This window comes from Stenella coeruleoalba (genome assembly GCF_951394435.1).
Source record: "Stenella coeruleoalba genome assembly, chromosome: 5".
Lineage (NCBI taxonomy): Eukaryota > Metazoa > Chordata > Mammalia > Artiodactyla > Delphinidae > Stenella > Stenella coeruleoalba.
The window spans coordinates 61,860,135-61,874,302 of record NC_137150.1 but is presented as its reverse complement, the minus strand read 5'-3'; positions in this window follow the sequence as shown (position 1 = coordinate 61,874,302).

Sequence of the window (14,168 nt, the reverse complement as noted above, 5' to 3'; positions counted from 1 at the left end):
GACAGGGTAAATCTAAAGGGAAAGGGCCTCAGAAAATGACATTCAGCCGTGTCACTTGTTGCAAAACGCAACTCAGTTGTCTTCTGCTTGTGGGCTGCCTCCCTGCCTTCGGGACCAGTGGTTGTGTTTCCCCAAGCCTCAGAAGCATCTACAAGCTCATATTTGAGCTCCAGGAGAATTAGGCCTAGAGAAAGAGTTTTACCTCCTGCCTGTCTCAAGCTCAGTATCCAAAATTCCCAGCCCCACGTGAAGCCCAAATTGGAAGATGGCTTAGTTCATTAGTATTCAGTCAATAAATATTTCTTGTTCTATGTGCTGGGTGGAAGCCACAGCAGGAAACAAGACAGTGGCAGATCCTTCCCCTCATGAAAGACATCAAACATACATTAACATACAGTTAATTTGTAAACTTCTGAATCAGAAATAATTTCAAAATGTGTACAAAAATTGGAAGATTAGCATTTTTTAAAACTAATTTGTTGTTCTGAACCATAGATTGTTCACATCGTGCCTCTTTACCCGTAAATACTTCAATGTATGTTTCTTAAGAACAGGGACATGGGACTTCCCTGGTGGCACAGTGGATAAGACTCCATGCTCCCAGTGCAGGGGACCTGGGTTTGATCCCTGGTCAGGGAACTAGATCCCACATGCATGCCGCAACTAAGAGTTCACATGCCACAACTAAGGAGCCCACGTGCTGCAACTCAGGAGCACACCTGCACCAACTAAGACCTGGTGCAACCAAATAAATAAATAAATATTTTTTTAAACAAACAAACAAAAAAGAACAAGGACACACTCTTACATAGACACAGAATAGTTGTCAAATTCTGGAAACTTAACATTGAATTCCATTATCTAAACCGCAGTCAGTATTCCAATTTCACTAACTGTTGCAAAAATGTTCTTCATAAATACTCCCCCTCCCCCATCCAATCCAGGATCACACATTGCATTTAGTTGATAGTTCATATCATGTGTCAACTTGAAGGGTGGGTTTGGATGAGATTAACATTTAAGTTAGTTAACTGTTAGTAAGCAGACTACCCTCCATAATGTGGGTGGGCCTCATCCAATCAGTTGAAGGTCTGAACAGAGTAAAAAGACTGGTCTCTCCAGCAAGAGGGGATTCTCTAACAGACTGCCTTCAGATTTTGCTTGAACTATCACAGATAATGTTGCCAGATTTGTTCATTGTAATGCTACTATTTTTCTTTTTGTAATTAAATAAGTAAGAACTTTTGTAGAGATTGTTTGATTCTATGTAACTATCCTAATCTTCATCAAAATCTTACCTACAAGTTTTAGCCTCCATTAATGTCCCAGTTAATATTTTATGTCAGTTTTATTGAGGTATAATTTACATTACCATTTTTATTGTGGTAAAATACACATACATAAAATTTACCATTGCAACTAGTGAAAGAATTCAGCAAGGTAGCCAGATATAAGATCAATCTTCAAAAATCAATAGCATATCTCTACACCAGCTGTAACCAAGTAGAAAATGCAATAACAAAGATGCTTTCACAATGATGACGAAAACTATAAAGTATCTAAGAATCTACTTAATCAAGATCACATGAGACCTCTATGAAGAAAACTTTAAAGCTCAAAGGACACAGAAAACGATCAAAATAACTAGAAAGATACTCCATTGTCGTAGATGGAATGGCTAAAAAACTAACAATGTTAATTTTTCACAGTTAATCTGTTCTTTCAATGCAATCCCAATTAAAATCCATGAGGATTTTCTAAAGTGTAATAAACTTACTCCACTATATATACAGAGACAGTTTCAAAATTAGCAAAGTCAAAATTCAAAGTTTCAAAATTAGCAAAATATATAAAAAGAAGGAAGAGTGGGGCTTACCTTATCAGATATCAAGACATGCTACAAGACTACAGTAATCAAAAGAGTATGGTAGGGCTTCCCTGGTGGCACAGTGGTTGAGAGTCCACCTGCCGATTCAGGGGACACGGGTTCGTGCCCCGGTCCGGGAAGATCCCACATGCCACGGAGCGGCTAGGCCCATGAGCCATGGCCGCTGAGCCTGCGCGTCCAGAGCCTGTGCTCCGCAACGGGAGAGGCCACAACAGTGAGAGGCCCGTGTACAAAAAAAAAAAGAGTATGGTAGTGTTACAAGAACAAGTTGGGATCTCCCTGGTGGTCCAGTGATTAGGACCTCGGCATGGGTTCCATCCCTCGTTGGGGAACTAAGATCCCGCAAGCCTTGCAGCATGGCCAAAACAAAACAACAAACAAACAAAAAGAACAAGTAGATCAATAGAGAACCTGACTCATGTATGATATGATATAAATGAGAACATAACATGCAACAAATGTGGCACCACCATCACTGAGAAAAGGGTAGCTTGTTTGGTAGATAGTGTTAGAAAAACTGGTTCATTATGTAGAGAAAGGTGAAAAAACATATTCTTATACAACAACACATACATAGTGAATTCTACAGGATTCAACCTAAATAAGAAAAACAAAACTATACAATGAATAGAGAAAACAATGTTGCAAAAAATCTCTGTTACCTAAGGGTGATGGGGAAGGACTTAAACATTTTAAAAGAACAAATCACTGTTGCAAAACACTGATGACTTTGATATTATAAAAATTAAGTATTTCTTCTCCACAAGAGTCTTATTAATCACAAAGGGAAAAATAGCAATTTAAAGCATAGAAACCTGGCAGACACCACCTTAACCAAGTAATCAAAGTTAACATCACCAGTAATGGGACAAATTGACATCACATGCCTCCTGATAAGACGTACTGAGAAGGTACAGTCTCACTTCTGTGATATTCCTGCCCAAAATGCACAGCCTGAATCTAATCATGAGGAAACACCAGACTAACCCAAACTGAGGGACATTCTCAAAATGAATGTCCTGTACCCTTCCAAAATGATAAGGTCATGAAAGATAAACAAAGGTTGAAGAACTGCTCCAGATTAAAGAAGGCTAAAGAGACAGGACAGCTAAATGCAATGTGTGATCCTGAATCAAACATATTTTTTTCTTTTCATATAAAGGAAATTGCTGATACAATTGGCAAAATTTGGATAAACTCTATAGATTAGATAATATTACTGTATCAAGGTTTATTTCCCAATTTTGATAATTATACTGTGGCTACATAAGTAAAGTCCTTGTTTTTAGAAAACAGCATATTGGGTACTTAGAAATAAAGAAACATTATGTCTGCAACTTACTCTCAAATGACTTAGGAAAAAGTATACACACACACATACACATAACACAGAGAAGGATAAAGCAAATGTGGCAAAATGTTAACATTTAGGAATCTGGCTGAAGAAAAGAGCAGAATTCTTTGTAATATTTTGCAATATTTCTCCAAGTCTGAAGTTATTCTAAAATAAAATGTTACAAAAATTAAGGATTTCTGATTAATGAAAGATACTAAGGAGAGAGTTAATGGTTGCCATGGTGAGAGAAGGTGTTTCCCTACATATAAATTTATAGGTTTACATGTTCATACGAGTATAAAGTTTGGAAAGATATCTATGAAACTGGTAACAATAGTTTCTTTAGGGAAGAGGGAACTAGAATTAGGAGGGAGAGGAGTATATTAACTATTTGAATATACCACTGCATTTTTCAACTTGTTACAATTCATATATTATTTTTATATTTTAAAAATATATTTTTTAAAAATTTGAAACAATCTCAAGCATACAGAAAATTTTAAGTACAGAACAAAGAACTTCCCACCATGAACCATTTACAAGTAAGTAGCCAATTTATGTCCCATCACTCTTGATATAGTGTGTAGTTTCTACAAACAAGGACATTCTCCTACATAACTACGGCACAACTGTCAAAATCAGGGAATTAACATTGATACGTCTCTACCATCTAATGATCATACCTCACTTCAGTTTTGCCTAGTGTCCTAATAATGTCCTTTATGATAATAATTTTAAAAATCCATCTCAGATCACGTGTTGCATTTTGTCATCTCTCTGGAGTCTCTTCTTCACTCTGGAACAGTTCCTCAGTCTTTTCTTGACTTTCATGACCTTGATATTTTGAAAGAATACAGGATATTTATTTTGCAGAATGTCCTTTAATTTGGGTTTATCTGATACTTTCCTATGATTAGATTCAGGTTGCACATCTTTGGAGGGAAAATCACAGAAACTATGCTGTGTTCGTCTTTAAAAAAAATTTTAGGGACTTCCCTGGTGGTCCAATGGTAAAGAATCTGCCTTCCAATGCAGGGGACACGGGTTCGATCGCTGGTTGGGGAACTAAGATCCCACATGCTGCGGGACAACTAAGCCCACATGCCTCAAAGAGAGAGCCCACGTGCTGCAAACTACAGAGCCCACACGCCCTGGAGCCTGCACACGCCACAACTAGAGAGAAGCCCGCGCGCTGGCAACGAAAGATCCCACGTGCTTAAAAAAGATCCTGTGTGCCGCAACTACGACCCCACGCAGCCAAAAAAAAAAAAAAGAAAAAAAGGAAAATAAATAAATATTAAAAAAATTTTAAACCATTTTTAATTGAAGTATAGTTAATTTACAATGTTGTGTTAGTTTCAAGTGTACAGCAAAGTAATCCGAATATATATATACATATTCTTTTTCAGATTCTTTTCCTTTATAGGTTATTACCTAATACTACATCCAAGATATTGAATATAGTTCTCTGTGCTGTACAGTAAGTCCCCCTTTGGTAACCATAAGTTTGTTTTCTATGTCTGTGAGTCTATTTCTGTTTTGTAAATAAGTTCATTTGTATCATTTTTTAAGATTCCACATGTAATTGATATCATATATTTGTCTTTGTTGGACTTCACTTGATATGATAATCTCTAAGTCCATCCATGTTGCTGCAAATGGCATTATTTCGGTGTTTTTTATGGCAGAGTGATATTCCATTGTATATATATATACCACACTTTCTTTATCCATTCATCTCTTGATGGACATTTAGGTTGCTTCCATGTCTTGGCTATTGTAACTAGTGCTGCTATGAACATTGGGGTGCATGTATCTTTTTGAATTAGAGTTTCCTTCAGATATATGCCCAGGAGTGGGATTGCAGGATCATATGGCAACTCTATTTTTCATTTTTTAAGGAACCTCCAGACTGTTTTCTGTAGTGGTTGCACCAATTTATACTCCCACCAAGAGTGTAGGAGAGTTCCTTTTTCTCCACACCCTTTCCAGCATTTATTATTTGTAGACATTTTAATGATGGCCATTCTGACTGGTGTGAGGTGATACCTCATTGTAGTTTTGGTTTGCATTTCTCTAATAATTAGTGACATTGAGCATCTTTTCATGTGCCTGTTGGCCATTTGTATGTCTTCTTTGGAGAAATGTCTATTTAAGGTCTTCTGCCCATTTTTTTTTTTTTTTTTGCCCATTTTTCAAATTAGGTTGTTTGGTTTTTTGCTTTTCTTTTTTTTTATAGTAAGCGGTATGAGCTGTTTGCATATTTTGGAAATTAATCCCTTGTTGGTAGCATTGTTTGCAAATATTTTCTCCCAGTCTGTAGGATCACATGTTGTTTTTGTTTTGTTTGTGGTTTCCTTTATTGTGAAAAAGCTTTTAAGTTTGTCTCACTTGTTAATTTTTGTTTTTATTTCCAATACTCTAGGAGACAGAACCAAAAATATATTGCTGTGATTTATGTCAAAGAGTGTTCTGTGTTAGGAATTCCCTCTAGGAATTTTATAGTATTTGGTCTTACATTTAAATCTTTAATCCATTTTGAGTTTATTTTTGTATATGGTGTTAGGGAATGTTCTAATTTCATTCTTTTGCAGGTAGCTGTCCAGTTTTCCCAGCACCACTTATTGAAGAGACTGTCTTTTCCCTATTGTATATTCTTGCCTCCTTTGTTGTAGATTAATTGATCATTAAGTGGGTGGGTTTATATCTGGGTTTTCTATCCTGTTCCATTGATCTTGTGTCTGTTTTTTTGTGCCAGTATCATACTATTTTGATTACTGTAGCTTTGTAGTATAGTCTGAAATCAGGGAGCATGATTCCTCCAGCTCTGTTCTTCTTTCTCAAAATTGTTTTTGTTGTTTGGGGTCTTTTGTGTTTCCATACAAATTAAAAAAACTTTTTTGTTCTAGTTCTGTGAAAAATGCCTTTGGTAGTTTGGTAGGGATTGCATTTAATCTGTAGATTGCCTTGGGTAGTATGGTAATTTTAACAATATTGATTCTTCCAATCCAAGGACACAATGTATCTTTCCATCTGTTTGTGTCCTCCTCAATTTCTTTCATCAGCATCTTGTAGTTTTCAGAGTACAGGTTTTTTGCCTCCTTAGGTAGGTTTATTCCTAGGTATTTTATTCTTTTTGATGTGATCGTAAATGGGATTGTTTCCTTAATTTCTCTTTCTGATATTTTGTTGTAAGTGTATAGAAATGCAACAGATTTCTGACGCTGTGTTCTTCTGATTGCATCCTATTGGGTGGCACAAGATTTTGATTTTATATTACTGAGGATGTTTCCTGTGATTACTTGATTAAAAGTGGTGTCTCTTAGGCTTCTCTACTGTAAAATCACTCCTTTTCCCTTTATAATGAATAAATGTTTTGAGTGGAAACATTTTGAAAATATGTATCTCATTCCTCATCCAACTTTTAATTTATTCATGTATTTATGTATACCAGTACGGATTCATGGTTTTCTATTTTATTCAGGGGTTACAGTCTTTACCTATCATTATTTATATTGAGCTCAAACTGTCCCTAATTCATCCAGTGGGAGCACTTCAAGCTGACATTTGTGTCTTTTTCCCATGTCCCAAACATTCTTTCAGTACTTCTTTGCTTTCAAGTACAAGATTTCCAGGCTCATCTTGCATCTTTTCTCCTGCAGTCCTAGAATCAGCTATTTCACTAGGGAGCCCTTGTACCTTATAGTGAAGAATGATATTTAGATGCTAGGATTTGGGCCCTGGGTGTGCTTATTGCCATTGGGGTAGAAGTGTCACTTCCCTAAGGCCCTATCAATAGCCAGAGGGACTTCCCTGGCTGTCCAGTGGTTAAGACTCCGTGCTCCCAATGCAGGGGGCATGGGTTCAATCCCTGGTCAGGGAACTAAGATCCAGCATGCTGCGTGGCATGGCCAAAAAATAAAGAAAGAAAGAAAATAAAAAATAAAGACAAACTATTCTTAGTTTAAAAAAAATAGGGACTTCTTTGGTGGTCCAGTGGTAAAGAATCCGCCTTGCAATGCAGGGGACACAGATTCGATCCCTGGTCAGGGAACTAAGATCCGACATGCCACAGGAAAACTAAGCCCACGCACTACAGCTACTGAGCTCGCACGTCTCAACTAGAGCCCACGTGCTGCAAACCACAGAGCCTATGCGCTCTGGAACCCACGTGCCACAACTATAGAGCCCATGTGCCCTGAAGCCAGCGTGCCACAACTAGACAGAAGCCCGTGCGCTGCAATGAAAGATCCTGCGTGCCTCAATGAAGATCCCACGTGCCGTAACTAAGACCCCATGCAGCCAAAAATAAATAAAAAAATATAAATAAATAATCTTAAAAAAAATAGCCAGAGCTGGGACAGAGCTACACACACACTTAATTCTGTACTTATTTCTGTTGTCCATCTCTTTGTATTGAAAACCATGAGTTCACACTAATATCTCCAGTTTTAATCCAGCATTGCAATGTTCATTTGTTTTCTCCCTTCCTATATTTTTTTAAAGGATTTATTTATTTATTTAGGCTGCTTCGGGTCTTAGTTGCTGCACGCAGAATCTTACTGAGGCATGTGGGATCTTTCATTGCACAGGCTCTTGGTTGTGGCACGCGGGCTTCTCACTAGTTGTGGTGTATGGGCTTTCTCTTCTCTAGTTGTGGCGTGCGAGCTCCAGAGTGCGTACGCTCTGTACTTTGCAGCACAGGGGCTCTGTGAGGTGCTCGAGCTCAGTAGTTGTGGCACGTGGGCTTAGTTGCCCTGTGGCATGTGGGATCTTATTTCCCTGACTAGGGATCGAACCCGCATCCCCTGCATTGTAAGGTGGATTCTTTACCACTGGACCACCAGGGAAGTCCCTCCCTTCCTATATTTGTAATTTCCTTCTCCAGCTGTGAGAAAGAAACCTGGCTCCCATTTACCCGAATATATTTATTCACATGATCAGTCTCCCATTGCCACTGCCCTCTTACACATTTAGATACCCTTCTCACTCTACTTTGTCTCCAACACACTGTGTTGTGTTGCTGCCCCCTTCCACGTCAGTGAGTGCCCTCCTCACCCCAACCTTGCCCAACACCCTGTCCTGGTCATCCCTTCCTCAGGAATGCCCCCTCCCCCTTCTTGGGCTCTGAGTCTCCACACCAGGCTGCACTCCCATCCCCATTGTTGCAGGTACACCATCGTCACTCTGTTGGGTCTCTGGTACCTGCAGCAGGCCATTCCCATGCATGGATGTCCTCACTTCACTTGGGCTCTGACACCTCACGCTGGGCAACCTTCCTACACAGATGCCCTTCTCACCCTGATCAGGTCCTGACATCCTGCTCTGGGTCTCTGAGGGGGATCCCACCTCATTGTGGACAAGTACCTTGCTCTACCCCATCTAATGGCTTCAGGACTGAATTGTTCAGGGAGGGAAGGGAAGGAAAGAAGAAGACTTTTTTAAGTTTTAGAAGTTTAAGGGCACTCTTAGGGCGATGAAACTACTCTGTATGATACTATAATGATGAATACATGTCATTATACATTGTACAGAATGTACAACACCTAATGTAAACTGTGGACTTTGGGTGATAATAATGTGTCAGTATAGGTTCATCAGTTGTAAGCTTCCACTCTAGCGGGGGATGCTGACAATAGGGGAGGCTATGCAAGTGGGGGGCAGGGGGATGTGGGAAATCTGTGTACCTTCCCCTCAGTTTTGCTGTGAATCTAAAACTGATCTAAAAAATACAGTCTCTTTTAAAATGAGATAAGATTTTTACTTCTTGCAAGAAAATTGCATCTCTATGTTGTGTTGATTTATGTAGTATAATAATGATTACTGAAAAATGACTGTATGAGTAACTTGACATTTTACACTACTAATTCTATAAGAAAACCTTTTATAAACTGCAAACAAAATGAAGGGAAACCAAAAGCTGAACCTTATCCTGTCATAAATGTTAAAATGATCACAAAAAGCGATCAAACATTATATTCCATATAATTCCATTATGTTAGTATGTAACACTTATAAGTATTATCCTGGGGTAGGGATGGGGGGTGGGGAGTTCAGGGTGAGGAAGCAGGATTCATAGTGCAGGCAGAATATGGTGGTGTAGAGGAAATAAGGTAAGCCAACATGACATGAAGGATAATTGCTGAAGCTGGGTAATGCATTCATAGGGGTTCATTATTCTGTTTCTCTACTCTTGTACGTTTGCAAATTTCCATAATAAATAGTTTAAAATATATATGCAATATAAAGAGAATATATATCATCATTTAAAAAATTTGAGATCAAAGCTTTACAGTAGCAGAAGAAATGTACAATTAATATCTTCACCAGCAACCTGGTGACAGGGATGTCCGAACAAGTGCTCCACCATATTCTATTCTTTCTCCCAAAGGAACTGCACCAGCTGTTCCAACCAAAAGACCAACACATATCATCAAATTGTACAAATATTCCTGTGGACTTACTGGGATACAGGCCCATAGGCCAATGGAGTTTAGTTATGGAGAAAAGAATATTCCCTTTCACAAAACTTTGAGTTTCACTATTGTTTACCTGGCTCATTGCTGGCACCTTGAAGGATTCCAAGATAAATCCCCTTTCCTGCAACTTGGATACAACAGATGCAAGGTGGAATGAGGCCAGCATTCCAAGGGGTTGGAAGCAAAGTGCTGTGGGAACCCAGAAGGAGAAAGGAGAGATGATTTCAGAAAGAAAGGGTTTTAAGAAAGAAAGAAAGAGAGAGAGAGAGAGAGAGAGAGAGAGAAAGAAAGGAGGGAGGGAGGGAGAAAGGGAGGGAGGGAGGGAGGAAGGGAGGAAGGAAGGAAGGAACAAAGGAAGGAAGGGAGGGAGAAAGAGAAAGAGAGAGAGAGAAAGAGAAAGAAAGGAGGGAGGAACGGAGGGAGGGAGGAAGGAAGGAAGGAAGTTAACATTGAGACAAACTATGCTGCTTCCCTTCTTCCTTTATCAGGAATTGCCCTAATTTCTGTTTACTTTCCTGACACTGTCTACCTTGATTTGTCACTGAAGGGTGTCCAAGCTAAATGAAACAGAGTGTTTTTTTCTTGGGGCTGGAATGAAATAACTTGGGTTGGCAAGTGTGATTATTTAAGGCTGATCAGAAACTGTGATTAGTACCATATTACGTCTTTTTTTAAAAAAAAAATTTATTTATTTAGGCTGTGTTGGATGTTTGTTGTTGCTCGCGGGCTTTCTCTAGTTGCGGCAAGCAGGAGCTACTCTTCATTGTGGTGTGCAGGCTTCTCATTGCGGTGGCTTCTCTTGTTGCGGAGCACGGGCTCTAGGCACACAGGCTTCAGTAGTTGTGGCACTCGGGCTCAGTAGTTGTGGCACATGGGCTCTAGAGCGTAGGCTCAGTAGTTGTGGCACATGGGCTTAGTTGCTCCACAGCATGTGGGATCTTCCCGGACCAGGGCTCGAACCCGTGTCCCCTGCATTGGCGGGCGATTCTTAACCATTGCGCCACCAGGGAAGCCCCCATATTATGTCTTTGATTACATTTTAATGGGAAAATAATTATTTAATAAATTAGGTTTGTTTCGTAGATAAAATCTTTCAAAACACAATGGTATGCTCCAGGTGGGCTGGTAGGCTGCTCAGACACGGCCCCCCTGAGCCCCAGTACCCACTGAGGTCACCCCAGCACAGAGGTGCTCCTCATCAGCTTAGATCCCAAACGTCAGCTTGGTCAGGTGTCTTGCTGTGCTAGACTGGGCAAGCTGAAGCTTTGGGCCCATCCTGACCTCAGGGCAAACCCCAGCGCAGAGACTCATGAGTTGGGTAGACGTAGGCAAGATTAGTTTAGTTTAGTTTTTTAAAACATTTCTGAGTTTCCATTTACTCATAAAGTGCCGATTTTTAAAAGAAAATTATTGGAGTATAGTTGATTTACAATGTTGTGTTCGTTTCAGGTGTACAGCAAAGTGATTCAGTTATACATACACATATATCCACTCTTTTTTAGATTCTTTTCCCACATAGGCCATTACAGAGTATTGAGTAGAGTTCTCTGTGCTATACAGTAGGTCCTTATTAGTTATTTGTTTTATATATAGTAGTGTGTATAGGTCAATCTCAATCTTCCAGTGTATCCCTACCTGCCCCCCACACAAGGGATATTAGATGAATGTGTGGTCATCATGGTTGGTACAGTCCATCTGCTTTTTTTTTTTTTTTTGAATTTTATTTATTTTTTTATACAGCAGGTTCTTATTAGTTATCCATTCTATACATATTAGGGTATATATGTCAATCCCAATCTCCCAATTCATCCTACCACCACCACTCCCGCCACTTTCCCCCCTTGGTGTCCATACATTTGTTCTCTACATCTGTGTCTCTATTTCTGCCCTGCAAACCGGTTCATCTGTACCATATTTCTAGGCTCCACATATATGCGTTAACATACGATATTCGTTTTTCTCTTTCTGACTTACTTCACTCTGTATGACAGTCTCTAGATCCACACACACCTCTACAAATGACCCAATTTCATTCCTTTTTATGGTTGAGTAATATTCCATTGTATATAATCCATACCACATTATTTTGTTGTGAGGATGAAACAAGTTAACTCATATAAAATGATTAGAATAATGCTTGGAACATAGTGCCCAGTAAATTATTATCATTGTTGGATCAAGCCAAGTGTTTTTATCTCCCACTGTTGAAACTTAGAAGAGACTGATGTATAAACCAGATGTCAGTTTATTATCATTAGAAACACAGCCAACAGGGGGCCTAAAAATCCATTTTTACTGGTTAGTACATCCACTCTAGATGAGAAAGGTCACACAAACCAAGTCACAAGCCAAAGAAATCAGATGAGGGTGGAATGGAGTGGGGGAGTTAGTGGATGGAGCTCAGGGGCCTGTGGTGTCAAGCTCTGATGGACGAAGGCATCCAGTGCCTCTGAAGGGCAAGACCTGCTAAAGGGACAAGCCACAAAATAGAGTCTGCTTCCTCTCAGGCAGGTCTGGGGACTCACTGACCAATTCTTGGTCCGTCCATTGCAGGATTCTGGCATTCTTGATTTGAATCACATTTCATGTGCTCTTCACATCACTTGTGTTCTTCTTTGGCTAAATAATATACACTCATCAACCTGATGGTTGTTAAATGTCCCCTCCCGACCCTGAAACACACATACACCAGCAAACTACAATTTACAAACTCTTGAATGACTTCTACATTTCAGCCATTGTTTGTTCATTCTTACTAGTTTTACTCTAAGATAACTCTGCTCCCAACTTCTGGGTGTGCCATACCTGGGTGTGTTCTGACTGTAGAGTTCATGCAGGAGGTACAGTAAGAAACCTTTGGTGGGGAGAAGGTTCAGAATGACTATGCTTAAAGGTCTCTAGCAGTAAAGAAAAACCTAGACTTCTACAATGATGGAGAGTCACCAACCTAGAACAAAGTATTGAGTGATGGAACAAACTGAGTATAGAACATTCAGAAAGAACTAGAGGGGCATGTGTGTGTGTAGAAAAATCAAAAGAAAAAGTCTCTGCAGTGGGAGAAGAATCCAAGAAAGGGTCCCTTCTAGGCCCAAGGACACAAAATAGGAGGTGTGGGTACATGTCTTGTTGCTTGAGGCACCATGACTAAACACAGTGGATTTCAGCCACAGGGCATTGTAAGCAATATCTCACTAAAAATCAATAAAGCAGTAAAGGTCGCAACAAATACTAATCATCATCATAATGGCTATCAATTATGGAACTACTAGGAACCACATGAGAGTTTTGCTTATATTATCTGATTTAATATTCACCATAACCCTACCGTGTAAGGACCATTATTATTCACATTTTATAGATAAGGAAACTGAGGCACTGAGAAGCTAATTTGCCGAGGTAACACAGTTATTAGATAACAGAATCCGGAATCAAATGCAATTCTGATTCCAGAGATGGCTCCCTAATTTACAAGTTTAAAACAAATTAAAATAGGTTCATAGTCCCCTTCATTCTGGGTTCAAAATATTTCCCTACAAGGATAGAAGGGCACATGACCCTGGGCATACTCACTGGCATGTGTGATATGAGAATGTCACCCATTGTATGAATAGCTGTGGAACAAAGTTCATTATAGACGATCCAGAAAGACGTGAGAAGGCTGGGGACGCAGATACTTTGGTTATTGCCCCATCTCTGCATGCACAGAGGTATCGGAACCTAAGCAAGACACTTAACATCTTTTTTTAAAATTCCATTCTTTTTTTAATTTATTTTTTATACAGCAGGTTATTTTTTTTCCATAAATCTATTTATTTATTTTTGGCTGTGTTGGGTTTTCGTTGCTGTGCGTGGGCTTTCTCTAGTTGCAGAGAGCGGGGGCCACTGTTTGTTGCAGTGCGCGGGCTTCTCATTGTTGCAGCTTCTCGTTGCAGAGCATGGGCTCTAGGTGCGCATGTTTCTGTACTTGTAGTACACGAGCTCAGTAGTTGTGGCTTGTGGGCTCTAGAGCTCAAGCTCAGTAGTTGTGGCGCACAGGCTTAGTTGCTCTGCGGCATGTGGGATCTTCCCGGGCTAGGGCTCAAACCCACATTCCCTGCATTGGCAGACGGATTCTTAACCACTGTGCCACCAGGGAAGCCCTATACAGCAGGTTCTTATTAGTTATCTATTTTATACATATTAGTGTATATATGTCAATCCGAATCTCCCAATTTATCCCACCACCACCACCCCTTCCCCCTTGATGTCCATACGTTTGTTCTCTACATCTGTGTCTCTACTTTTTTAAATATTTATTTATTTGTTTTTGGCAGCATCGGGTCTCTGTTGCTGCAAGCGGGCCTTCTCTAGCCGTGAGGAGCGGGGGGCTACTCTTCGTTGCAGTGCACAGTCTTCTCACTGCGGTGGCTTCTCTTGTTGTGGAGCATGGGCTCTAGGCACGCGGGCTTCAGTACTGTGGCATGTG